Source organism: Elgaria multicarinata, chromosome 8 (assembly GCF_023053635.1).
Source record: "Elgaria multicarinata webbii isolate HBS135686 ecotype San Diego chromosome 8, rElgMul1.1.pri, whole genome shotgun sequence".
Taxonomy (NCBI): domain Eukaryota; kingdom Metazoa; phylum Chordata; class Lepidosauria; order Squamata; family Anguidae; genus Elgaria; species Elgaria multicarinata.
This window is the reverse complement of record NC_086178.1, coordinates 33,058,434-33,085,679: the sequence shown is the minus strand read 5'-3', so window position 1 is coordinate 33,085,679 and position 27,246 is coordinate 33,058,434.

The following is a 27,246-nucleotide window of genomic DNA, read 5'->3' as shown; positions in this document are numbered from 1 at the left end:
TATTTGCTCCACATCCTCCTACACCCCCAACAGAACAGCATGGACAAATCATGTTGCTGTCTGAGGCAGAGCAGCAAATGACACCCTGCAAAAGTCAAAAGTACCCTAGGCCGGTCAATTTATTCTGGGACCTGAGACAGAAAATCTCACAAGCACCTCTCCTGCTTCCTGGCAGTAAACATACAATCATAATAAATTCATGACACTCAAAATCTGCTAAATAAGGTGGCTGACCCCATCTGCCTAATGGTAGGACCATCCCTGCCTGCCCAACAGGGTCTGAAGAGCAGGGTTTTTTTCCTTTCTTTCTGCCCTAGAAGTGAATTGAGGGAGTATATTTGGAGAAAAATGGAGCCCAAGGAAAAGAGAGGGTGTAGCTTGGGGACTCTAAAATGCTAAGCACCCTGATGCTGATTCATCCATTCATTTATGACATTTAAGTCCTGCCCAATGGCAAAATGTTCTCTGGGCGGCTTACAAAAAAAGTAAAAACAATTGAATGCAAAGATAAAACCATAAAAACTAATGTAGCATAAACATCAGCACAAAGAATAAAAATTAAGGTCACAAAAACGTTTCACAAAACTTTAAATTACAAAAACATTTTAAAATAATATCCGTAGGACACCCCCCCCCAAGAATTTAAGATTAGAATGCAGGCGTTTCGGGGGGGGGGGCATTCCACAACCGAGGTGCCACCAGTGGAAGGGCCCTGTCCACAGTACCCACACACCGTACTGTGTTTGGAGGGGACACCCAAAGAAAAGCCTCAGAAGTTCTACCTTTAAGTCCAGATAGGTCAGTGATGTGGAAGGAGGTGATCTTTCAGGGAACAGCCCCATGTTGTTTAGAGCTTTAAAGATTAACGCTGGCATGTACACACGTACGACATTGCCTTGCTCTAAATCAGTTGGTCCAGCTAGCCCTGTATGACGTACCTTGGCTAGTAATGGCTCTCCAGCGTTTTAGATAGGTGCTTTTCCCATCACCTGCTCTTTATTGTAACAAGAGAGTTGTAGCAACAAAACAAAGGCCTACAACAAAAGTCTAAATGAAACTGGAAGCTAGGATAGCCAGGTGTCCTCCTTTACAGGGGATTGTCCTGTTTTGGAGAACTGGCAGGGGACGGTCCTCTATTTGAAGGTGCCCGCTACTTGGTAGGCTGTCCAGTTTAAAGTCAATGAACCATAAGGAGGGTGAGTAGCAGGGGCCTTGAAGTTGCCCATCCACACTTCACACCTGGGCAGCAGACTAAGCAGGCACACTGGTCATCTAGTCTGTATTCTCCAGTATGGTGAAATGTATTGTAATTTAAGGAGAACTGCCGTAATTATTTCTAGATGCAAATGTTATGCAAATTGATGTCCTTTTGGGAGCGGGGAAATTCGAAAGTGGCCACCCTAAGAACACCCCACTTTGTTCAGAATGGTGCTGGGGGCTATTTGCCAGGAAACCGTCCCTTCTCCTTCCCCTCTGCCCCTGGAAACTGCTCCCCTTAACTTCAGCTGTATGAATCATGTTACACTTGCTTCCTGACCCTTGGGCTGGTTACTCATTTTGCAAAAAAATACTGACATGCCACTCATAACCCTGTTCTCTGGGTGGCTTAAGCCAACGGTAAAAGAGATGCCATGGATCAAAACTGGGGCCCACAGCATGCAACGCACGTGCTCCAGCACTAGACTACAGCCTGTCCCAGAATACCTGCCTCCTGCTCTGGTTGTCCCGCTGCAACCCAGCCCTTCCTAAGCAGCATAAAATGGTACCTGCTGTGTGAATGGCTCTTAATTTAGTCGGTTTTGATAGTGCATGCTGCATTTTTCAAACTCCCTGACCTCCAGGGAAGGATGGCCGGGAACAGCCTTCCCCAGGATGGTCCTCCAGGTGTGCTGGACTACAACTCCCATGGTCCCCGGCCAGCATGGGGGCAATCCATCAGCCATTCAAGAGCCCCTGTTCCATTTCTTTCCCAACAGGGTGCAATATCTCGCTTGATCACTAGGTGTCATGTGGCTGAGCCCGATGAAAAGAATCCCGCGAGCCGGGCAAGTTGGGAGTGAAACCGAGGGCCACCAATACAGCTGCCGTAAAAAACCAAACACACCTTTCTTCAAGGTTTCCACGCCGCACAAAGGCAAAAACCGGCCCGAGGCTCTAACCAGCAACGGCCCATTTGGGGCTTTCTGCAAGCACATTCTGTCTATTACCGGGGGTGGGAGGGGGGAGGAGGAGATCGTGCTGCTGCCGCGCTGCTGCTATTCTCCGCTCGCCCCCCGATGCATTCACCTCTCCTTGACCCTCGGCCCCTCCTCGACGGATCGCGCGGACCAATCAGAGCGCTCGCGCAGCCCCTGGGCTGAATGCGAACGTCTCTTCGCAGCGCCGCGATTTCTATGGTAACCCAAGAGGAGGGCTGGGGCAGCGCGCGCGCTCCAGGGACGGGTCTTGGATGAGCAATGCAGAGCTAGGAAGCGAGCATTACGCATATAAAGCAAAATAAAAAAAAAAACCCAAGCCTCCCGGTTTGTTCCAAGCGGCCCTGCAAAGAGATACGTTGTTCCTCTGGCCCAAGGTTCATCGCGGATGGATTTCTGTGCAGGGCATTGCAGCTAATGGCACAACGAGGTTTTCCTGTGTTCGCTAATCTGATGAGTGGTGGACAGTGTCATTAAAGTGCCGTGGTGATGACGAAGATGAAGATGCACGTCCTTTTAAAAGCAACCAGACAGCCGGAGAAATACGCTTTCTCCAACCAGTTAGCTAATACAAAGATTTCCATAGGAAGCTCCGTTATATCCGGACAGACTATTGTTCCATCCATCTAGAGCAGGGAGGGGCAATTTGTGGCCCTCCAGATGTTTTTCCTTACAACTCCCATAAGTTCTCACCATTGGCTATGCTTGCTAGAGCTGATGGGAATTGTAGGACCAATCAGAAGTACCCCATCCCTGGGGGTAGGCAAACTGGTGCCCTCCAGATGTTCTGGATTAAGATTCCCATAATCCCTTACCATTGGCTGTGTTGGCTGGGGCTGATGGGAGTTGCAGTCTGAAACATCTGGAGGGCACCAGGTTGACTACCCTCTACTCAGTGGGGCTTACTTCAGAGTAGACATGTATAGGGCTTTAAGAACCAGCTCACCCATTTGTTTCAATAAGACCTTTGAAGGAAAAGTTTCTGGTGACACATTGTGAAGCAATCATGTGATTGCCCCAATGTACTCAACTTGCAACTTAACCTATATTTAGTCCTTCATCATTCAACCACGACTTATTTTGTTAATGCTGAATCTATTTTTAGTAGTTTTGTTATGGAACAATAAACATCTGTTGTGTTGTGTGATGGGTGCATGATGGACCACTTCAGCACATGCCAGGATCTGCACATTCAGATCCACTCAGTTCCAATTATTGGTTTATATTAAATTTTATTTTCACACTTGCCTTCTGCAGTGATCATATATAGTTATGTATAAAATTTCTAATTCATCCATTTAAAAATTGAATTCATACAGAATCTCATTTACAAAATCTAAACATTTGCATAATTAACAAGGTTAATTATACAACTCCTAAGATTCCTAACCATCAACTAAGCTGACTGGGGCTGATGGGAGTTGAAGTTCAAAACAACTGGAGGGCACCAGGCTGTTATAACTCCTCTGATACCTTACGTGTGTCAGCACTGGTTTTGCAGTTACATTAATAAAACTCCCAACAACATATAAGGCTGTACATGATCTTGAACCTTATTATTCCAAAAATGTGTGAAGATTGATCATTTCTTGATAAAGCAATCCCATCTGCCTTTTCTAACCTTAAAAAATGGTTAGTTTCTCATTTACGGCAAGTGCTTTCTTTTCTTTCTTTTTCTCTTTTTCTTTCTTTCTTTTTTTTCTTTTTTTTTCTTTTTTGGTCTCCTTTCTTCCTTCTTTTGGTCTCCTTTCTTCCTCTCTTTCACTCTCTACTTTGATTAAGCTTCCTTCCCCTAGAAGTTGTATCAATCAACTTTTATTTTTCCCCCTTTTTGTATATTATACATATTCACATAACTGGTTTGATATTAATTCTTAGGGGATTGTTTGTATTCATTCCTTATTTTTGTATCACTTTAAATAAAAATATTTTTTAGGTTTTTTTTATTATTATTATTTATTTATATAGCACCATCAATGTACATGGTGCTGTACAGATAACACAATAAATAGCAGGACCCTGCCGCATAGGCTTACAATCTAATAAGTTGTAGTAAACAATAAAGAGGGAAGGAGAATGCGAACAGGCACAGGGAAGTGTAAACAGGCACCGGGTAGGGTGAAGCTAAACAGTATAGAGTCAGAACAAACTCAATATTTGAAGGCTATAGGGAAAAGAAAAATTTTTAGCTGAGTTTTAAAAGCAGTGATTGAGTTGGTAGTTCTCAAGTGTTCTGGAAGAGCATTCCAGGCGTAAGGGGCAGCAGAAGAAAAAGGACGAAGCCGAGTAAGGGAAGTGGAGGTCCTTGGGCAGGCGAGAAGCATGGCATCAGAGGAGCGGAGAGCACGAGCGGGGCGATAGTGTGAGATGAGAGAGGAGAGATAGGCAGGAGCTAGACCGTGAAGAGCTTTGAAGGTCAGCAGGAGAAGTTTATATTGGATTCTGGAGTGAGTTGGAAGCCAATGAAGAGATTTCAGAAGTGGAGTGACATGGTCAGAGCGGCGGGCCAAGAAGATGATCTTAGCGGCAGAGTGGTGGACAGAGACCAGCGGACTGATGTGAGACGAAGGAAGGCCAGAGAGAAGAAGGTTGCAGTAGTCCAACCGAGAGATAACCAGTGCGTGAACGAGAGTCTTGGCAGAAGAGACAGACAAAAATGGTTGAATCCTGGCAATATTATACAGGAAGAAACGACAGGATTTAGCTACTGCCTCGATGTGAGGAGTAAAGGAGAGCGAGGAGTCAAATATAAAGCCAAGACTACGAGCTTCCGTGACCGGAGTAAGCGTGACATCGTTGACAGTAAGAGAGAATGAGAGGTGAGGAGAAGGTTTAGGAGGAAAAACAAGCAATTCAGTCTTTGCCATGTTAAGTTTCAAACGACGATGAAGCAGCCAGGCTGAGATATCTGAGAGACATGCCGAGATACGATCGTGAACATCAGGAGAAAGTTCCGGAGATGAGAGATATAATTGTGTATCGTCGGCATACAGGTGATATTGGAGGCCGTGAGATTGGATAAGATTACCCAAGGGCAGCATGTATAGAGAGAACAACAACGGGCCAAGCACCGAGCCTTGCGGAACCCCAACTGAAAGGGGAAAAGAGGAGGACGAGCTGCCGTTAGCCGACACGCTGAAAGAGCGACCCTCTAGATAGGAGGCGAACCAGTTATAGACAGAGCCACAGAGTCCAAGATCATGGAGGGAATCTAAGAGAAGATCGTGATCAACCGTGTCAAAGGCTGTGGTTAGATCAAGGAGAATAAGAACGGAATAATGGCCTTTAGACTTGGCAGTAAGAAGATCATTGGTGATCTTGGTAAGGGCTGTTTCAGTGGAATGCAAAGGACGGAAGCCAGATTGAAAGGGATCCAGAGCAGAGTTATTAGAGAGAAAGTCAAGACAACGAGAGTAGACCAGACGTTCCAGGATCTTTGAGACAAAGGGCAAGAGAGAGACAGGTCGGTAGTTAGACAGGGATAGTCGATCAAGAGTGGGTTTTTTGAGAATGGGAGAGACTGTAGCATGTTTAAAAGCAGAAGGAAATGAACCAGAGGATAGAGAAGAATTAATGATGTGAAGCAAGGACGGGAGGATAGCGGGGATAAGATTAATAAAGACGCTAGAGGGAATCGGATCACGGGAACAAGTGGAAGGCTTCGACGAGCGCAGTATTTTAGACAGTTCATCAGCTGAGACCGAAGGGAATGCCGAGAGAGTTGCAGGAGGAACTGACAGGTGAGGGACAGGAGCTGGAAGCAGAGCAGAGCTGGCTAGATCGGAGCGAATAGTTTGGATTTTAGCATTGAAGAAAGAGGCAAAGTCATTGGCAGACAGAGAGGCGGGGAGAGATGGCGGATTAGGCTTCAGAAGAGAATTGAAGGACGTGAAGAGCCGCTGAGGGTGCTTAGCATTTGACTGGATCAACGTTGAGTAGTGCTGCTGTTTGGCCAGTGAAATGGCAGAAGAGAAAGAGGAGAGAACAAATTTGTAGTGGACAAAGTCCGCCCAGTCCTTGGTCTTACGCCACAGGCGTTCGGCTGCCCGGGAACAAGAGCGAAGGTAGCGGAGGAAAGAGGTGAGCCACGGTTGGGGTTGAGAGGGGCGAACTATCCGAGTTGTAGATGGAGCAAGATTATCAAGAGTTGAAGATAAGGAGGAGTTAAAGGAGGAGACGGCTGAGTCCAAGGAGACGGCTGTGTAGACAGAAGGAAGAGAGGAGGCTAAAGACTGAGAAAAAGCCTCATAGTTGATAGAATGCAGGTCACGACAAGGGCGTGAAGCGGGACGTGAAGGAGGGGGATTGTGAGTAATATTGAAAGAGACTAGATGATGATCTGACAGAGGAAAGTCAACAATAGAAAAGTCCAGGACAGAGCAGTTCCGAGTGAGGACAAGATCCAGACAGTGTCCAAGGGAATGTGTGGGTGCTTCAGACCAGAGCTTAAGATCGTAAGAGGAAGATAAGGAGCGAAATCGTAGAGCTGCAGTATCGTGAGGGTCATTTTACAGCAAGTCCTATACTTTTAACATCCACTCCAAGAAAGAGGAAAATTCTTTTTGTTTCCACTTACATCTTATGTTATTAGTATGCCAGTTTGTTAAAACTGACCCATAGATATCATACCTTATGGTTCATCCTCATAATAGATCTGAAATATTGAGTTCTGAGGAATTAAGAAATTATTCTATATAATATGTCAAAAATTCCGTGTAAACCTTTTAATTCCTCTTTGCCCTTACCTAGTTCACTGTTAGAAAGAGTCATTGCTTAGTTATCATAGCAAGAATTATTGAGAGACTGCTTTTTAAAAACACACACCTTATAATGACATTTAAAAGTCTGGTAGTGGCAATACCTTGGTTTTGACTTGGATAAAAATATAATATCAGGATGTTAGCTTACTTAGCTCTTAAGCTATAAGCTGCTTTACTAGTACATTACTATGCAAATCTGGATGTGTCTGACTCCAGTAGTAATTTGCTTTGCTTGTGGAAAAAAAAACAAGACTGAAAGTACCAGCTTCACAAATTAAGGAGACTACAGCTAACTGATACCCCCTTTTTTTAAAGCAGTTTCTCTTTAAAGAGCAAATATTACAGGCATTTAGCAGCAGTTTGCACATTCAGGTTTTCTTAGATGTACACCATAGGTTTTAGTGTACACTTTAAAATGTAACTTGTGAATGTGACATCTGTAAAATGGTGTATTATACAAGTACATTTGTCAGGAATCCAGAACGAGTGCTTTTTGGTTATTTGTTCATTTATACTTATTAAATACCTCACAATATAAATTTCTCCAGGCTTTGTACAGTTCAATTCAAATGAATAAAACAATAAAATAAGTAATAGTACAACAAAATCACAGTAACAGTCCAACACAGCATAAAGATAATAGACATATATCAATACTGCATCAAATACAAAAACTAAAATAACCATTGGGTACATGAGTTAAAACTCCAAGGTAGAGGCTAATGCAGCAGATCTTAAATAATAAAAAATATATTAAAATACTTAAAATGCCTGAAAGAACAGTAAAATATAAGGGCCAAACTATGTGTCGCTAATGTACTCTAAACTAAATGCAGGGGACAATCGAGATCAGAAGACTAGTATGCCCTTTGAACTCTAAGGTAATGCAGGGGGATTTTGAGAGAAGAACTGCTGGCTGGTCGGTTGCTTAACTCTTGCTGCTCATGGTTCCCCCATGTAGAATGTTGGGATGCCTTTACTAATGCTTAGTTACTGACAGTAAGCTAAAACAGGCTGGTATTTTTGGCCCTGCGCCTTTTGACTTCACCTCCGCTCACTCTGGAATGCGGCCCTGAGAACCTTCCCTGAAATGGAATTCATCCCTCAGGATGAAAGAGATTTAACACTCCTGTTTTATTGGGACTTTCAATAAGGACATTTGTACACTACAGTCTTAAATTGGTTTAACAGTCATTCCCCACCCTCAAGGAACCCTGCAAAGGGGGCTCGGTAGGGATTTTTCACACATTATTCTGAGCACACTGTGTAAAATACAATTCCCCCACCCAAAAGAATTTTTTTGAGGCAAGTCAGGACTGTTGCACTGGTCCAAAACCAATGAAGACGTGCAGTGTGTACACAATGTTTTCACAGACTGGATATTCCAGAAGGAAAAAGGAAGAAGAAGAAAATGATGATGATGTGCCTGATCCTACCTCATCTCTGAACATCAGCACGGGATTGCCCCACAAGAAGTTTGGTTCTCCCCCCTCCAATTCAAAGCCCAACATCTGGATTTACAGGTTGCAGCCTAACTTCATTGTCTCGTTTGTCTCTGAGAAAGTATGGCAAGATCACAATAGTTGTTTAATCATCCCTTTGCAATGGGGAACACACTGGTGCCAAATCCTCATGACTCTTGCCCGTAATGATGTCAGCTATTTATAATCACGCCCTACCTGTTGGGCAGCTAAGCTAGGCTGGCATATGCTTCTGTGTCTCATGTTTGCTTTCATTTCTCCTCTCAGCCTGAGAAGTAATTGGCCATGCCTTGATCAAAAACCACTGCCATATATTAAGCAAGAGTAGCACTCACCTTTTGTTGGCTCCTTCAGTATTTGCTACAGATAAAAAATTGCTGTGTCTGTTTCGATTTTGTTACAGTGAGCTACAACCTAAGCAGCAGTTCTTGGAACATGAGGACGGCAGTTATTATGGAAGTGCTCGTGATGATGATGTAGATGATGAAGCAGAGTAGCTGTTATGAATTCAAAAATGCTGAACATATTTTTTCATATTATAATATTACTGTAGTATAAGGAAGGAAAGAGAGCCTTGTGGCTAGATCAAAGGCCTGGAAACCCCATGATATCTGTCACTACTCTTGTTTCTTAAACAAGCCCTGATGTGACCATTTCTCATGCCATGGCAAACACTTAAATTGTAAAGGTATTTAAAGAGCAGGGTATTTCAATCGGTCACTCAGGGAGGAGGTGTGTAAACTGGAGGGGTGTGTTTTAAAAGTCTCTCCCCCCCCCCAGCCGGTATCGTATCCTGTCATATTCTTCTGAGCAACCATGCATAGAACTGAGCTGGGCTTGACATGTCTGAAACCTATGGCGCTGGGGCTTACTTATGAGTAGATGAGTGTGTGCCTGCCCATGTGCAGCTCCTGCCCCCCAGTATGCTCCAGATGAGGCCATCAGGACCTAATAATTAATAATTGTCTGTGCAGCCCTGGCATGGCCTATCCTGCTCTGCTCTAGCCCTTCAATGAAATAAACAAGCAAAATGTGGCCACACTGTCTTGCCATATCATCCTTTCTGAAGGCAGTGAGTTTCCCCTTTTCCACTACCAACAAGTCTATGCAATGGAGTGAAGCAAAGTGCCTGAGGTGGCAGCATGAGGGGGGAAAGAGAAAAGCAGGAAATGTTGTCTGAGTAGTGCAGCAAGACTTTTATGAATATTGACCCTACATAGGGTGGGTAGGATTTGAGCTCTTCTCCAGACAGCAAAATCTTCCGAGGGCACTGCACATCTGCACTTATTAAGTGAAAGCATTATAGTTATTATATTTCTCCCCCCCCCCCCCCCGTGGCCTCTTCTATTACATGAGCATAGGAAAAATACAGGCACAGGATTTGCGGTTGCCAGAATATATTACAAACTGAAAAAAAATGTGTTTTTAATCATCAGGAAAGGCTCTAGATCTGCTTCCCTTTGGTGTTGGTTTCTTAGATGGAAATAAGTGTGTGTGTGTGTGTGTGTGTTTTTAAAAAAATGTGTAGCATCATGTTTTGCATTTAAGGTGGCCACTACACATCACCCAAAAAAGAAAGAAACGCATCACTAAAAAAGAGCACAAAAGAGGACACCAGTTTGTATAAAATCTGCACATGCTAATGTATATCTATAGATGCAAATTTAGAAATTGTTGCTATAACTTAAACAGAAATCCATCACATCTCACCATAGTGGAAAAGAGTGAGTTGGTGACCTTTGTGCCTTCTTGGATCGCTCTTATTTCTGTTATCTTTTAGTGGGACTTGGACTGGACATCCCTTGAAATCGAAGATTGTCCCTAACAGCCTTTCAAATAGAGGACTGTCCTTTGTAAAATGGAACACAGGGCTACCCTATTTGCCTTTCTCTTTATAATCTTTTCTGCTGAAATTTTGTCCTGACAAAATGGATGCCTTCCCTGAGCATATGATGAGGTGGGTTATAAATCCAATGAATAAATAAATACATGTGAGAGGTGTGTAAAGGAAGGTCATTCATATTTATAAAGAGTCACCAGAGAACAGGTGTGATCGGAGAACTGCCCCATTCGTAGAAATCAAAATCAGCTTTCTGCTTCAGTATAAAACAGAACATGTTATTTATCTGGATTAAAGTGTTATTGATCTGGACTGAAGTGTTCAATCGTGGTTGCCCTGCAAGCAGGCATGGGGCTGGTCAATGCAATTCTGCAGCACCCTTCATATTGTATGCATGGAGAAGCCTCTTGGGAACACTCCTTTAATCTATCTTTTGGGGTCAAACTACACCTACATTAATAGTGCAGTATGTAGCTGAAGGGTAAGTGCACACAACCCTGATTCAGACTGGGACCACCACACACAGGGATAGGAAGATTAAATCTCCTTCTCTTCACATACCATTTGCTTGCTGAAATGTCCCATGCATGGGGTTTAAAAACCCCCACTCCATTAACACCAGTGGAGGCTTTGTTCTAAACTAGGGCGACCATATGAAAGGAGGACAGGGCTCCTGTATCTTTAACAGTTGCATAGAAAAGGGAATTTCAGCAGGTGTCATTCGTATATATGGAGAACCTGGTGAAATTCCCTCTTCATCACAACAGTTAAAGGTGCAGGAACTACACTAGAGTGACCAGATTTAAAAGAGGGCAGGGCACCTGCAGCTTTAACTGTTGTGATGAAGAGGAAATTTCAACAGGTTCCTCATATATACAAATGACACCTGCTGAAATACCCTTTTCAATACAACTGTTAAAGATACAGGAGCCCTGTCTTCCTTTTCATATGGTCACCCTATTCTAAACCCACTGCACACAGGAGTGAGGAATTTTGGGAAACAAATGGCGGTGGGAGGGGGAGATTTAATCCTCCCTTCCAAGTGTGTTGTGGTCGCAAACAGAATCAGGGCTGTGCACTTTTACTCTAGAATGAAAGAAAAGATACGCTTCACCTACATGCTACATAATTTTGTACTGTATAGTTTGACGTTCAGCAGTTAGTTTGGAGGCTACAAGCTTCCATTAATCTATAGCCTACCTCCAACATTTTTTGATTGGCACTTCTGCAAGACTATTGCTTCTTGGCCTACCTGCTGCTACCTGCAGCTGCCTTGCCACACCTTCTCCCTTGATTCTCTCCATGCCTCACCCTTGGATGAAACATGCTGTCTCTTATTATGCACTAGCTGATATGCCCAGTGTTGCTTGGGTCCGTATAACATTTATTTGATAAATAATATTTTTTTCAGCTAAAAAAGAGGCAAACCTAAGAATATGTTTTCAAAATATATCCAGCATTGCCCAGATATCTGAATAACATATAGTAGAGAAGCACATCTCAGTGACTTGGGCCTTTTATCTGACATACCTGCGCTCTGAAGACACACCATGGCACAATATTGTAATTAACAAACAAACTGGGCAGCCTACTTCGGGAAAGCCTGTGTAAAGATATGGGCCTTTAACAGGCATCTAAAGCATGCTACAGTTGGCATAGGGTGACCATATGAAAAGGAGGACAGGGCTCCTGTATCTTTAACAGTTGCATAGAAAAGGGAAATTTCATCTGGTGTCATTTGTATATATGGAGAACCTGGTGAAATTTCCTCTTCATCACAGCAGTTAAAGGTGCAGGTGCCCTGCCCGCTTTTAAATCTGGTCACTCTAGTATAGCTCCTGCAGCTTTAACTGTTGTGATGAAGAGGGAATTTCACCAGGTTCTCCATATATACAATTGACACCTGCTGAAATTCCCTTTCCTATGCAACTGTTACAGAGACAGGAGCCCTGTCCTCCTTTTCATATGGTCACCCTAAGTTGGCACCTTCTGAATACTAGTGGGGAGGTTATTCCATAAGGTGGGTGCCACCATGGAAAAGGCCAGTTTTGGGGTTGCTGCAAGCTGATAATCTGCAGGTCTTGTACAATCGACAAGGCCTCCTTTGGTGATCTTAAAGATCACACATCTATACTTGGGAAGGTGATCTGCCAGGTAACCTGGTCCCAAGATGTTCATGACTTTATATGCCAACAGCAAGACCTTGTATTTGGCTTAGTAGCTAATAGGTAGCCAGTGAAGTTCCTTCAAAACTACTGTAATATGTGCATAGCCAGGCATCCCACTCAGCATTTTGGCTGCCATATTCTGCCTCAGTTGCAGCTTCTGGACTAAACACAAGGGTAGCACTGCAGTCATCTAAGCATGAGGTTACCAGTCCATGAAATACCAATGCACGGGTTAGGCACATGAAGGCATAAAATTCTTGTAAAGGAGCACGCACCAGCAAAAGCCAGCCCTTGGACTGGATTTAGCACAGATCCCCAGAACAAACGCTCACAGCTCACAATTTGGAGGTTTAAGACCATTTATTTCAGGAAATGGGTAGGTTACGTGGGATTAGCAACTAAAACTATTAAAACATGCATATATATAAGAACCCAGAAAAAGCAAGCCAGAAAACTAAAACTACAGTTCATACATCACCCAGCCATGGAGTCAGCCAGCCACACTGAACTCCCCCCCACAAGTATATTTTATAGTTTCTTTTCCTCCAACTCCTTTCCCCCCTCCCCTTGGCTTCTCATAAGTAGATCTTTCACACCTCCGCCTGAGATGTTAATGTCTCTCAAGGCCGGGCGGACATGCCTCAGGCGGTTCCGGCATCACCATTCTCCCCCATGCAGCTGGACCGCTTATCTCCCTTTTCCTATGAACCATAACAAAAAAATTAACAAGTTAAAAGACAGGCCAGCCCCAGTTCCATTCACCCATCCCTTACAATTCTTTCTGTCAAGCTCAAATAGATTTACACTAAGCAGGATATGACACTTTGAAAACATTTTGAAAACTGTATATGGAGTGTGTCCTGGGCCCCAACAGTTGTCACTACTGTTATAAACCATTTTAAAGCCGTAGTGTAGATTCTGCCAGGAGTTGGCAACTTATGGCCTTCCAGATGTTGTTGGACTGCAACTCCCATTTGCCCTCACCTAGCTATGTTGGCTAGGGCTGAGGGAAGTTGCAGACTAACAAGACTTGGAGGGCCACAAGTTGTCCATCCCTTTTTTCTGTCTAAACATGCATAGGATTGTGCCATAAGTCAATTAGCAGAACTTTTTGTTTGGTCCCAAATAAACATCTTGCCTTCAATTTGCCTATGTGCTTCTTCTTTTTTAAAAGTCCCCTATCATTTTGACTTTTTTGCTTTGGGGTAAAAATGTTCCAACTGGCACTGATGTTGAAAGAAGTGAAAGTGGCAACAATTGCAAAATGCAGCGTTAGTTCTGAATCTAAAAAGGACGGGATTTCCCCAATGCACTGGAAATATAAGTGTGGGCCAGAGGTTGCATGGCTAGCAGAGTGAAATAGAAAATAGAATACAAAGTAAAAAGGTGAAATATATTTTCCCCAGTGCACAGGAAATACAAGCATGGGCCAGAGTTTGCATGGGCTAGCACAGTGAAAGGGCGGGGGTGGGGGTGGGATACCGAATAAAATAAAGTAGGTGAAATATATTTTACTTGGGATTAGGAAAGTATTTGTCCAGATGGGATCGGGACAGCATCAATCAAACTACAATTCATGTTGATTAACTGGATGATTATGTGAGCTTCTCTCAAGTATGTTTTAAAAAGTAGCTCAATTATTTAAAAGCTTGCAGGGCTTGAGGATGGGGAAAAGAGAAAATATCCTTGACTTGTGAAAGGGCTGTTCAAATGATGGCTTAACCAGTTGGTTATGCACGAACACAGTCAGTGGAGAAACACCAAATCTAACTGAAGGTTTAACTAAACATTGACTGGGTTACTTTTAACTTAGGTGTCTCCTTTATTTACAGGCTGTATGTTACTGGCATATCATTGTACTTTGGCCTGCACCTGTGTTTATAAAGGTGTACAAAGACTGTGTATCAAGAGCTTTCCAATGAACTGTGTTTCATGAGAATCCATCAATGGGAGGCAGTCAACAACAGATGACTATCTCCCTACTTTGAATTATATATATAAGATCCAGGTTAAGGATGCAATCCTATGCAGATTTAGATAGAAAAATACTCCTACAACTCCTAATATTACACAGCCAGACATGCTAAATGCTGGGAATTGTAGGCCTTCCCTCCCCATAAAACCATATTAATAATAAATATCTAATTTGGTACAAATCTCAATCTATATGAAACTGCAATGGGGAAAGAGAACTTCAATAACAATACATAGAAATTGGCCGAGGTCAGTTTCAGGAAGCAAACTCTGACATCATTTCCTTCAATCCTTCCCTTTTTGCGAGGAGGGGGAAAGCCCAGGGGTGTGTGGAACATTTTTTCGGTCAGAATGTGCGACTGTACAGATGTCCATATAACTGTGGCAAGTGCTCCCTGTGTCATCATTCTCCAGCGTCTCATATATCCAGAACGAAAACCCCGTAGTCAGTATTTCTCAGCCTTCCGCTGCAAACTTCCTCTTGTCAGATATTCACTCTTTAAAACATACACTCATTGGTCTTGAACTGATGAACTAGGACATGATGAAATTGAGCTTTGACCAACCTAAGGTGGATTGCACTAGGGACACAACCGCCATTTTCTTTTGTGTACTTTTGTCCTTTTAAAAGACAGAGGGATGTAAACCGCCCAGAGAGCCCTGGCTATGGGAGTGGTATGTAAGTGTAATAAATAAATAAATAAATAAATAAATAAATAAATAAATAAATAAAGTTATAAGAGAAGCATGGAGAGAGAGAGGAGAACATGAAGGGGGAGGGGGGAGAGAGCATGTGCTTCTAGACAGAGGGCTCCTAGAACTATTAAGCAAAAGACATTGTGCAGTGCAGCTATTCCATCTTCCCCCCCCCCCCCCGACTTTTTGTGAAAAGAAAAACCCTGTGGAAAACACAGGAGGGTTACTAGTAGAAGAGGATGGTGTCTGGACCCCCTGTAAAATTCTGTGAATGAGGCAGAGCAATTTCATAATTAAAAACTCATCTGGAAACACCTAGGGAGAGAAGCCAAACTGGGAAGGAGCAAGGCTGGCCAAAGATATATTGCTGCCTGAGGCAAAGGGCAAGCTAACACACACATACCCATTCAAGTACAAAAGCTAACCAGACTGGCAGTTGAATCTTACTTCAATATTGCAATGGGCCAACGACTTCCATTGCACCTGTAGACAACCGCGTAGCAATGTAGCAATGGGGGAGGATACCTGACACACTGTGGGTTAGTGTGCTTTCTGCACCCAGGACATTTCCCACAAGGTAGCTTGTTAACACTGCATTGTGGCTTATACATCAGCCTGAACAACCCAACAACAAGCCATAAGTCTTCAAGGTGACTCGTTCAAGAAAAATAAGCTACACTGCATGGTTTACAAGCCAACTTGCGGAAAACATCCTGGGTTCAGACAACATGTTAACACATGGTTAAACAACAACCTACACACAACCACTGAATGTGGGTTAGCGTGTTGTGCGAACCCAGTATTTTATTTCATTGGAAATGATTTGAATGAGGAATGTATTGTCTAGCTTTGGCTTCTGTGAAGTTTAAATAACCCTAATATACACCTGATGTACACTCTTTCCTCCACTACTCAATTTATTCTCACAACAACCCTGCAAGGTAGGTTAGGCTGAAAGATCCAGAAATTAAACTGAAGGATCTTCATTTCAAAACCACAATTTCCCTCACACAGATTGGCACTGAAATAAATCAAGGTGAGAACAGTTTGTTTATTTGAGCTGTACAGTTTGCATTTGCAGTAGTGCAGAACTCCTTCCACCCTCAGTCAGAACCTCTCCTCACAATCGTTCAGAGATGTTTTGAGTTCTACTTTCCTGTAGTAAAAGGGCTGTAATCATGGTGATGTATATATGTAATGCGGTACGATTGCTCCCAATTAGTCTGATTAATATGACCAACACACTCAGACTGAGTGGGGAGAAAAGTTGGTGCCAGTTCCATTTTAAAAATAGCCTAATTTAAAAACAGACATAAAATATATGCATGAATAAGCCAGAGAATGTAGGAGAGGATGAGGAAAGAACTGTGTACATCCCAGACATTGGTGATCCACAGGTCATTTAAATTCCTGTAGGCTATCCTCCTGCATTATGATTATGGCTGCAATCCTATGCATATTTAGACAGAAAAAGGTCCTACAACTCCCATTAGGGAATGCTGGGACTTGTAGGATATTTTTCTATCTAAACATGCATAGGATTATGCCGTATATTGATGTAGGCCCTTCCCTTGTGTTTTCATCATTCCCAAACATTTTCACCACATCCCTGGAATGGGAGTGCGAGACATTTGCTCATTGTCATTGATCTTCCTTGGAGTCTTGCAGAATACAGTTTTGTGTCCTTGTTGTCCCCACCGCCACTCCACCCATCTTGCTCAATGTGCAGGACTGGCCCTATCATAAGGAAATATGAGGCAACTGCCTCAGGCAGCAGATGCTGGGAGACAGCAGCAAGGTATAGGAGGAGAGAACTTGTATGCCATATGACCTGAACTGCACTCCCTAAGTCAGCCTGACGCCCCCAGGCAGGGCCAGCCTTAGGGGTGGGTGAGCTGGCTGATTGCCTGGGGTGCTGAGCTGAGGGGGCACCAAGCTGAGCTTAGTGGCTGTGTGTTTTTAACGTACTATCTGCAGTGAGCCAAAGTGGCAAAAAGCAAGTGTCTGTAACCAATAACTCCTGGGAGGATTCCTCCCGGACTCCTGAAAAGTCTTGGGAATTTCCTCCCCCACTACCTGCTGTACATCTGCTTCTTCAGCGTCCAAATCCAACTGAGGTGGCAAAACCCAATCCCTCACACTAGGGAGAATGGACCTGATCCTGACATTTGCCCAGACTGCTATTTATCCTAGGGAAAGCCCTGTTCTATCACCAGTGTGAAAGAAAAATTAACTGCCATTCCAGTTGGCTTTTGTACACAAAATTGGAGGGGTGTCCTGCACTGGCTGTAGCAGTCAAATTATAGGGTGACCACAAGGCCAATTAATAACCCAGGCCAATGTTCCAGCAGACAGGCTTCTGTTGAACGGAGTTCAGGCAAAGCAGGAGTGGTCAAACAGGCAAAGAGTCTAAGTACAGTCTAGTAGCAGAGTCAAGCAGGAGTCCAAAGTCATAGTACAGGGGTTCAAAAACAAGGTACGGCCAGAAGAAGCTGGTGAGGCTTCCAGCAACCAGCAAGTTCTCACTGCTGACTTTTACTCACAAAGGCTGTTGAGCCCCACCCAGGCTCAGCTGCTGTCCATTAGAGCTCTCAGGCCAGGACCCTACTCAAGAAGAGTTGCTTTCTTCTGAGGAGACCATCTTTGCAAACAAGCACTCCTTCTTACAGGAGGCATACTGGCTTGTTGCTTAAGGTGTTGATGCTCCTGGGGGTCAGGGGGTTGCTCAGCATCTGCACCAAAGTCCCCTCCCTGACAGGGAAGGACCTGGAGCCATCTCCCCTGAAGGCCCAAACTCCTCCTGATCTGGTGCCAGTGACTGGTGTAGTGTCTCCCTGGTTTCTGGAGGCTCTACTTCCTCCTCTGAGGAGGATTCCTCTAGTGAGGGCATGACATAGGGGCGCCATCTTGTTTTTTGCCTCAGGCAGCAAAATGTCTTGGGCTGGCCCTGTTTTGGGCTGGATTTATTATTTCTTCAGTTATTTCCTATCTTGGTAGTTCAGGGCAAGTTACGATATAAAAAACAAAATCCACAAATAATTGACCGCCCCTCCTCTCACCTCCCACCTTGTGGAACCAATGCTACATTTTGTAACTAACAACAACCATATATTTAAGGAGAGGTCGCTTTTTCAGATGAAATCTGGTCCACCATCTTGCCATGGCATGTTTCGTGAAATATGCTTAATTTGTATGTCATTTTGATTTGATTGTTATTTCATACTATAGGTCTATTGCAATCCTATATACGCCTATTCAGAAGTTAGCCCTGGTGCGTTTAATGTGATTTTCTCCCAGGTGAGTTTTATAGGATTATAACCAGGTGTAGTTGCTTGCTGTGAAGGACTGAGTTATAACTGAATGAATAAACAAACGTCAATTCGCCTCTGTCAAATATTGCAAGTTATGTCACATAGAAACAGTAAGGCAAAGACTAATATGTAGGACAGGTCTGTGGCTATGTGAGGCATGTAACTGGGATGGACATATTGTGATGGAATAGTCTAAGCCACCTTGAGTGATTTGTTTCCAAAAAGCAGAGGAGGGGAATTTAAAAAATTAAATTAAATAAAGGCTAAATAATATTCTGGATGGGTTCCACCCAGGGATTATGACAGATGCAAGTGTGCTGCTTGCTTAATTTGTTATGTCTATGTTCCTGGGGATGAACTCTCAGTTATTCAGCTATCTCCTTGGTTGATGAGTCATTCATCCCCCATGAATCATTTCTGATTGATGAGAAATACCTTCCTATCTACCTTGGTGAGAAATTTGCATGACTGGTTTGATGAGTGAATGTTAGGAATCTCATGACTTACCATACAAGTGAAATACAAACAATGGTGCCCCTATTTACCTGGAGATAACCATTTAATTTCTCTCAATTTCTGCCCTACATTGTGAGGTGTAATATACAGCTCTCTGGAAGAAGCAAATTAGCAGGAACTCTGTTGGCATTTAGGGTCAAGGAGTTCACAAGCAATTAAACAGCAGGGCATCAATGTTTCACAAGGGTATCTCTTGCTTCATCCCATGCCAATCACTAAGCAGGCATAATCTGGGTAATGGACTTTGAACATTTTAGCTTTGAAAAAGGATTCCTTTAAAAATATACATCTTACTGTCCTTCCAGTTTTCTTACTATTGGAAAAGAGCTTCCAAAATATGAAAAGACCAGTGGCTATCAAGTGGGTATTCCATAAGAATGCAAAACGTTTCTTAGATAACCCAGATAACAGGGGTGTGTCTCCAGTAAATGTAATGTATAGATTATGTACACGCCTGAGGATGACAGTGGGTTGCTAAGTAACCCCCATTATGAAGAGAATTTGAGTGGGAGAGTTGGCCCACTGTCCATGGTGTGCTTGTGTAAAAACTGGCTTCAACTTCCTTCTCAGCATTGTGTAAAGCCAAACTGAATGTCATGGCTGACCTATTTGAGAAATAAGATCCAGATGTCCATCGATGCCCAAAGAGGTCATCCATTTTTGTGGGTTGCTTTTGGTTACATTGCACAAAGGTATCCAAGAAACAGATATGTTGACATAACTTAATCAACAACATCTCGAGCATGTTGTAGACATAATTGGGCTTGACCTCAACTGCAGATAGTGTAATGGGACATGACTGGCATCTAGCAAGACATAGCCCACTTGTGGCATTTCAGCTCGGACGGCATATATACAAGAGTAGGATTGGTTCCAAATTGCATCTACAATCTCCTCTTCCCCCCAGAATTCATCTGGACAATGGGTGTCTGCCTCAGTGGGCGTTCCTAGCACCTATGGCATTTGCCTGACCATGTCAGATGCTGACACTGGGCCTGATCCTCTGTGCTGGTGCAGCTCCATGGCTAAGCTATTTATGTGAAGTGGATCCTCATCAAGTTGCAATGCCATCCCAAACTCTCTCTCCTTTTTCCCCAGGAGTAAAATCTCTGCAACTTCAGGTGAAGGTCTGCTTCACACAAGTGGCTTATCTCATGGAGTTGGGTACATATGCAGTTTTTCTTGCAACGGACATCTTTCAAGAACAATAGAAAAGGCTATGAGCATGGCGGCTTGAATAAAATAGGTTTACAGGTTGTGAATAGCTTTGGTTGGAAGTCCTCAACTGCTTATTTGGCACATTGAATTAAAATATGTATCCTGACTCATCATTAAGTAGCTTCGAACCACTATAAGTGCTTGCTCAGCAGCTCCATGCGGATTGGTTACCACAGAGCATTTCAACACTTGCTACATTTAATAATGATGTGCTATTCATGTCTCCTTAAAAGGGAGGAAAATCTACTCCCAGTGGAAGAGCACTTGACAGGTTTGCCCTCCTCATAACTGACATAACTTTCACCAATTGCAAAGGAAAGCCGTTTCTACACGTATCAAGAAATGTGAGTCTTTTTAAACAACCTGCGGCTGTTTAGGCTATTGGACTCCTCAAAAGTAATTCTTTAAAGTTTACATGGCTTCCCCAATCCTCTTTGCCCAACACTCTTTCCACATGTTACAGAAATTGTGCTTGTTATCAGTAACACCCCCAGTTATGGAATGCCTTCCCCAGAGAAATTTGCCCAGTGCGTACTCTAATGTATTTTTGGAACCAGGCGAAGACCTTTTTCTTCTCACAGAACCCTGTACATTTGTGCTGCTATGCTTTAAAGAGGTTTCAACTCTGTGAACTTTTTAGATTCCATGTTACTTGATGCTGGTTATACTTTAGCCTCAGCTTCATTTTAAATTAAGTTTATTATTGTGCTGCTTTTTTATTTTATCTACATGGATTTTTTAAAAATTGATTAATGTCTTATTGTACATCACCTTGATTATAATTTGTTATAGGGCAAATGAATAAGAACATAAGAAGAACCATGCTGGATCAGACCAAGGGTCCATCTAGTCCAGCATTCTGTTCACACAGTGACCAACCAGCTGTTAACCAGGGACCCACAAGCAGGACATGGTACAAGAGGACCCTCGCACCCATGTTCCCCAGCAACTGGTGTATACAGGCTTACTGCCTCTGATAATGGAGTTAGCACATAGCTATCAGGACTAGAAGCCATTGATAGCCTTCTCTTCCAGGAATTTATCCAACCCCCTTTTAAAGCCATCCAAATTACTACATCTTGTAATAATGAATTCCATAGTTTAACTATGGAATGAATGAATGAATTTGAGCAAATTGACATTGTGTTTTGACAGAGCTGTTTCACCATCTATCGGGTGAAGTGAGATCAAAGAAGTGATATGGAAGGTTGACAATTTCAATTCAAGAGTGCTGGTACAGCTGAGCAAGGTCCAGTTGACTTCTGAAGGTACCCAGAAATATGGCTATTCTAGACCATCTTTGGCTTCGTACTTGGTTCATAGCTGGCAGGATGACAGCACACTTGGCATGAAGGGAGTCTATGCTGCATGTAATAACTTGTGCTATTTATTCAGAAGTTAAAATGGAGAAGGGAGATCTTGCTCTTGGATAAGATTCATCCCCCCTCCCCAAACACACACAAATACTGTGATTTGAACATCAAACACAGATATGTTGATTAACATGCGGGGTGGGTGGGAATTCACGGGCACAATTGTGTGGCAAGAAGTAGGTGTGCATATTAAAACTCACTCCAGGACATTGATATGACAACGGTCACAAACCAGTTGAGCCCATCATTGTGCAAAGCCATTCCTGCTTTTCATGTTGTTAGTGAATGTGATTATGAAGCCACTGAGATGCTGGAAGGAAGGAATATGTCTAGGAAGTCTTTGCTTCACAGGTTACAAGGGAAGCATTACCACACTTGCTTAGGCTGCATAGCTCTATACATGTCTAAAACCTACTTTTCCGTGTTCCGGGAATAGCCCCTTTTGGAACATGAATGGGAAATTTCCAGAAGGGGAAAATTCACTCTAGTGCTAGGGGAGCTTCTTCCTCTTGTGGCCCTGCTACTAAACTGCCAGAAGACAGGCCGCTGTCAGTATGGTAGAGCTTCAGAAATTGTACCAAATCTATACGAGCACAGCGTGGGCAAAATGTATATGGTTACAGTTGCTCATGTTATTATTATTTTTACTTTTAAAAAGATATCATCCTTTTCTACAACAAAATGGTGCTTATTCCCAAGTAAATGTGTTTACCTTCAAGGCAGCAAAAGCAATCACTATTTTATTCTTGTAGTCAGGATGGTAGTGTGATGTAAGTCAATTTAAGCAGTTGTAAAGCATGGCCAGGGGTGGGGTGAGGAGAACTCTGGGGTAGTATCCAATGTTAATCTTACATAGAATAGACCTATTAGAATGAATGAGACTGTTGATATTCAAAAACTAACTTAAGTCCTACTCTACATAGGACTATCATTGGATACTACCAATAAGTCCAGGGTCTAAAACTATCTAGCTGCATCACTGCTGCAGGATATGTGGCAACAAAATCGTATTGCCTATGAATGAGCTCAGTCTTCATGCCTTGATGAAAGTGTACAGGCCAAAGGGAGATTGTCCCATGGCAGCATCCAAAGGGATCAACAGTGGCTCATTTCCTCCATGCACTTCCATCAAACCTATGAAAATTAGGCATACTGATTTTGAACCCATGAAACTATAAGAAATCCACCAAATTTCTTCTCAGAACAAAATGGCTGGGAACTAGTTGATATTTGTATGTTCCCCGCTGTTGTATGTTCCATCCTGGCTTGAAGAAAAGCAAATTCTTGTCTTCTTTTGATGACATTCTTCTTAATGCTGATACTGAGCTGTTCACATGCCACAACAAACCAACATGAGTTATTTAACCCACAGTGAGGCTGCAGAACATGAGGTGAGTGCAGCTAGCTACCATTTTGAATATGCAATCACCGCTCGGGGTTGTCATTCTTCTCTCTCTGTCCCCTCTCTCCCTATTTTATCCTCACAGCATATTTTGAGACCACTGGACTGTGTTTCATCACAAAGTGACCGTTCTTTATGTATGTGTATGTATTACATTGTGTGTGTTGCCTTGGAACAGTTACGATGTTCTTAGATCATGTGTAATCCATAGAACTTTTGACTCTTAATGTACTTTTTGCTCAGTGTGATTTTTGACTGTGGGCCTTGCTAGACCTGCCAGATAAGCTGGCAGGGAGGAGGGGCGATGGCGTGCTAGAGCTAGAGCGCGCCATCGCCGGCTTCTACACGCACGACGCAACGGGTCAACGGGAAGCCCCGTAGCGTCTGCCATTTTTTTTTGTTAAAGGAGCCATGTGCGCCGGAGCCCCGCTGGAGAAGGTAAGTGGTTTTTTTTACAAAAATAAAGCCCCCCCTGCTTTTCCTGCCCCTGATTCCCCCCCTGCCTGCTCGCTCGTCCTCCCATCTGCCAGGCCCGATCCTGTCCACGATCTTCTCCCCCCCTTGCCAGGCCCGATGTCTGGCTTCCCCCCCCCCCCCGTGCCATCGCCGATGTCTGGCTTTCCCCCCCCTTGCCATCGCCGATGTCCGGCTTCCCCCTCCTCTCTCCTGGCGGGTCCGGCCTTCCCCCTGCCCCTCTCTCCCCCTCCCCCGGCCCAATGGGCACAGCCCGTGGCTTTTCCCGGCTACTCGCAAGTAAGCAAGTAGCCGCAAAAAGCCACGGACCCTGCTAGACGTTCCGCAGCCCTGGCCTGAGGCCGGGGCTGCAGAAAAGCCGGTCCATAAGCGAATTCACTTATGCCGGCTTAAGGCAGGCTTCAGCGCGGCCTGACCCCGGATTCCCATGCGTCATCTGGATGCACAGGAGGGAAACTGGGCCTCACACCGCGCTAACGCCTGGTCTAGCAAGGCCCCGTGTTCTTACAGCTCACTTTTGAAAGCCTATTTGCTCCCTTAGTTTAGGATACTACAGAATTGCAAAACCTTAAGTGCATGGGGTGGAATTTACTGGTAGATAACTGAGAAATTTGCAGCAAATCAGCAAGGGTTTCTGGTTCCCATTTGTTTAACAATAGAAACACAATTATTTTTCCACCTAAATTAAGCTGCTGAAATGAAGAAAGCTTGAGATAACTTGGAATGGATTTGTGTAACAGGACTGTGAGAATAGTTCCATTCTGGGGCTGAAAACAAATTCCTAGGCAGAATGCGCTCAGAGAGGCATCCTGGGGTTCTGGATAGTTTTTTTTTAAAAAAAATCATGCCATCCGTCTGCCTCATTCAGAGTTTTATGGTTGGATTCAGACATCGTTGTCTTCCTCTTGCAACCCTCCCATATTTTCCCACTACTTCTTCCTGCTTTATTCTTACTGCAGGAAATCTGTTAAGGACATACAAAACAGGCAGAATAGCTGCACTGTACCTTCTGACTGTTAGCGCTAGGAAACCCATCCACCCCTCTCAAAGCACTTGGGATCAAGGTTTGTTGCATGCCAGTAAAAACACCACCACCATAGTTGAAGTAGTTTCTATTGGCATGCAAAAAGACTTGCAGCACTTTATAGAGGTGGGGTGTATACATCAAGCTGTCTACACGCAGTGAGATGAAGGAAATGATACAATGATCATGAGGATCAGTCCTAATCTTATTTTTAGCCCTGTTGGTTTTTTTAATCATAGCATTATATCATTCCGCCTGGCTGCAGCAGAAAGACAGATGGGATAGTAGGGCCCACTCCATCAGTTTGGCTGAAAGACCAGCTGCTGTTTGGTCATCCCCCTCCTTGAACTGTTTCCATTCAATTAGTTCATTATGAGTACTATGTAACTTTAAAAAGTGCTGCTTCTGTTTGCTTGTTTTCCTTTTCCCTTCCCTTCCCCTTTTCCTTTTAAGATTCTAAACCTCTGGACTGGGCCTTGTTTTTAATCCATGTACAATAATAATTCTAATTAAAAAGATTTTAAAATAAAATAAAATCCTGACATTATTTTATAATTGCTGAATTGATATTCTGGATTGGATCCAGATTTAGTCTTGTTTACACATACTGAGAGCTTCATCCCACATACCTGTTTCCCTCGAATTATCCCCTACAGCGCTAAGCTGTCGCAGTTGTTGTTGTTGTTGTTGCATACTGGGAAATGGGTTTAAGGGGGGAAATGTAAACAAATCATTAAAAAATCAACGGATGACCCAATCCGATTCAAATTTGGCATGCTTAAAGCTCTCCTTAATATCTATTACTGTGCCAATTTTGATTTCTTTATCTTTAAAGCTTATGCAGATGTAAGCATTTGTTTAATTTTTCTTCAAATCCTGCTCCTGCGCCCCAGTGGCCACTCAGAAAACAACAAATGATACGCTCAAAAACTAGTAGCAAAATATTGCACTTCTTTTGGTTAAGAAGCGCAATTAAAGCAGGATGCATGGGAGTACTTCACAATAAAAGCAGATTATAAGCTGGAAAACTTCGGAGTCTCTTTGCACACAATTCACAGTGATTGCACAGTATAACGCTGGTGTGATAAAGCTCTGAATTCAGTGGGACTTAAGTGAGTCCCATGGATTTCATGACTACATGAAAGTTGATTTTAATATACCCAGTCAAAGTATGCCTAAGTGTGGATCCAACCAATAATATCGAATCTACAGTAGCGAAATGTCAGGAATTTTGTTTGTTTTTTAAAATCCTTTTTAATCCATGTAAGTAATATACATGGATTAAAAACAATCTGCACATGTATGCAGCCAAAACAAATGTGGTGAGCCTTGGCTCTTCAGAATTTGTTCATTTGTTTATGCTTTTCTCACTCATGACTGTTTAGACTTGGGGAACTCATTAATCATGACAGAATTGCCTAAAATATATTCCTCTTTCCAGTTGCCTTTTCTTGCAAATGAAATTGTGATTCAGAAATATCTCACGTCAACTGTACTAGTGATGAGAAGAGTCTTCTTGACTTAATGTAGTACTTAAAAAATTACATTTTCTACCTTCTTGCTCTAAAAGGACAGCCTAAACAAATGCTCCAAGGGCAGTGGCTGTACTTAGCACTAGTACTCCTGGATTCAGGCAATCAATAGTAAATGAACTTAGGAAGCAACCCTATGCATGCTTTGATAGGAAAAAAATCCACAGCTCCCAGCATTCACCATTTATAGGACATTTTCCTGGCTAAACATGCATAGGATTGCACCCTTAAAGTAACATATCACATTACTTTTTAACATTACTTTCTATAATTTTCTAAAATCATTTCTTTCTATAATGTAACTACATTACTTTCTATAACTTCTATAACTCTACATTACTTTCTATAACTTTCTAAAATCCTCTTCAGATCAGTTTCATGAGCTACCCCACACTGGCCTTTAAATTGATCCCCCCCCTTGGAAAAGTGGATAGGGTACTACTCTGTAGTGGGAATGGTGTAGAGGACTGCAGAAGGTGAGATATGTGCAAACAGAATTGAGGGGGATGGGATCAACACAAAGTGGGGTTTTCAAGTGCTCAAAGTAGGGTGGCCACATATGAATCACCAAAAAAAGAGGAGAATTTAGGTACAAATTCAGAAATAGTAACTATGATTTAAATAGGAATACAAACTTCTTACTATAAGTCAGAAGACTGACCAAATGATCTACCTGCCTGCTCAGCCTACTGTTGTCCAGGTGCAAAATCTTGATGGGGCATGTCATAGCCCCTGCTCTTCCTTTTTATGGTTCAATGGGTAAAATCCAACCTAAGTCCTACTTAAACCCATTGAAATGAATGGGATTTCAGTTAGACTATTTATTATTTTTATTTATTATTTAATTTATTACATTTTTATACTGCCCAATAGCCGAAGCTCTCTGGGCGGTTCACAAAAATTAGGTGGTTCACAAAAATGTACTACTTTATACAAAAGTAGTATAAAAATAGGTGATTCGCGTGCCAACCGGTGACTTAAATCTTTTCAGAGACCAGTCAAAAGGAGGAAAAGTCTGGACTGTATTCTTGAGGGATCTGCTTTGGAAAAGGAGCATTAAAGAATAAATATTAAGTGTCCATGAAAGCCTACTACAATCCCTCTCCGATCCAAGATACCTCAATATTTCTGGACCCTTATGCTTACCCGGGTAGAGCTGATTGTAAAGATTAAAACAACCTCTGAAAGCTACACATTTAATGTCTTATCAATGCAATTTATTCCAGCATGGTTCACCAATGCCAACCCTGTGTCAGTTTTGACATGCAATATGTTAAAAGCT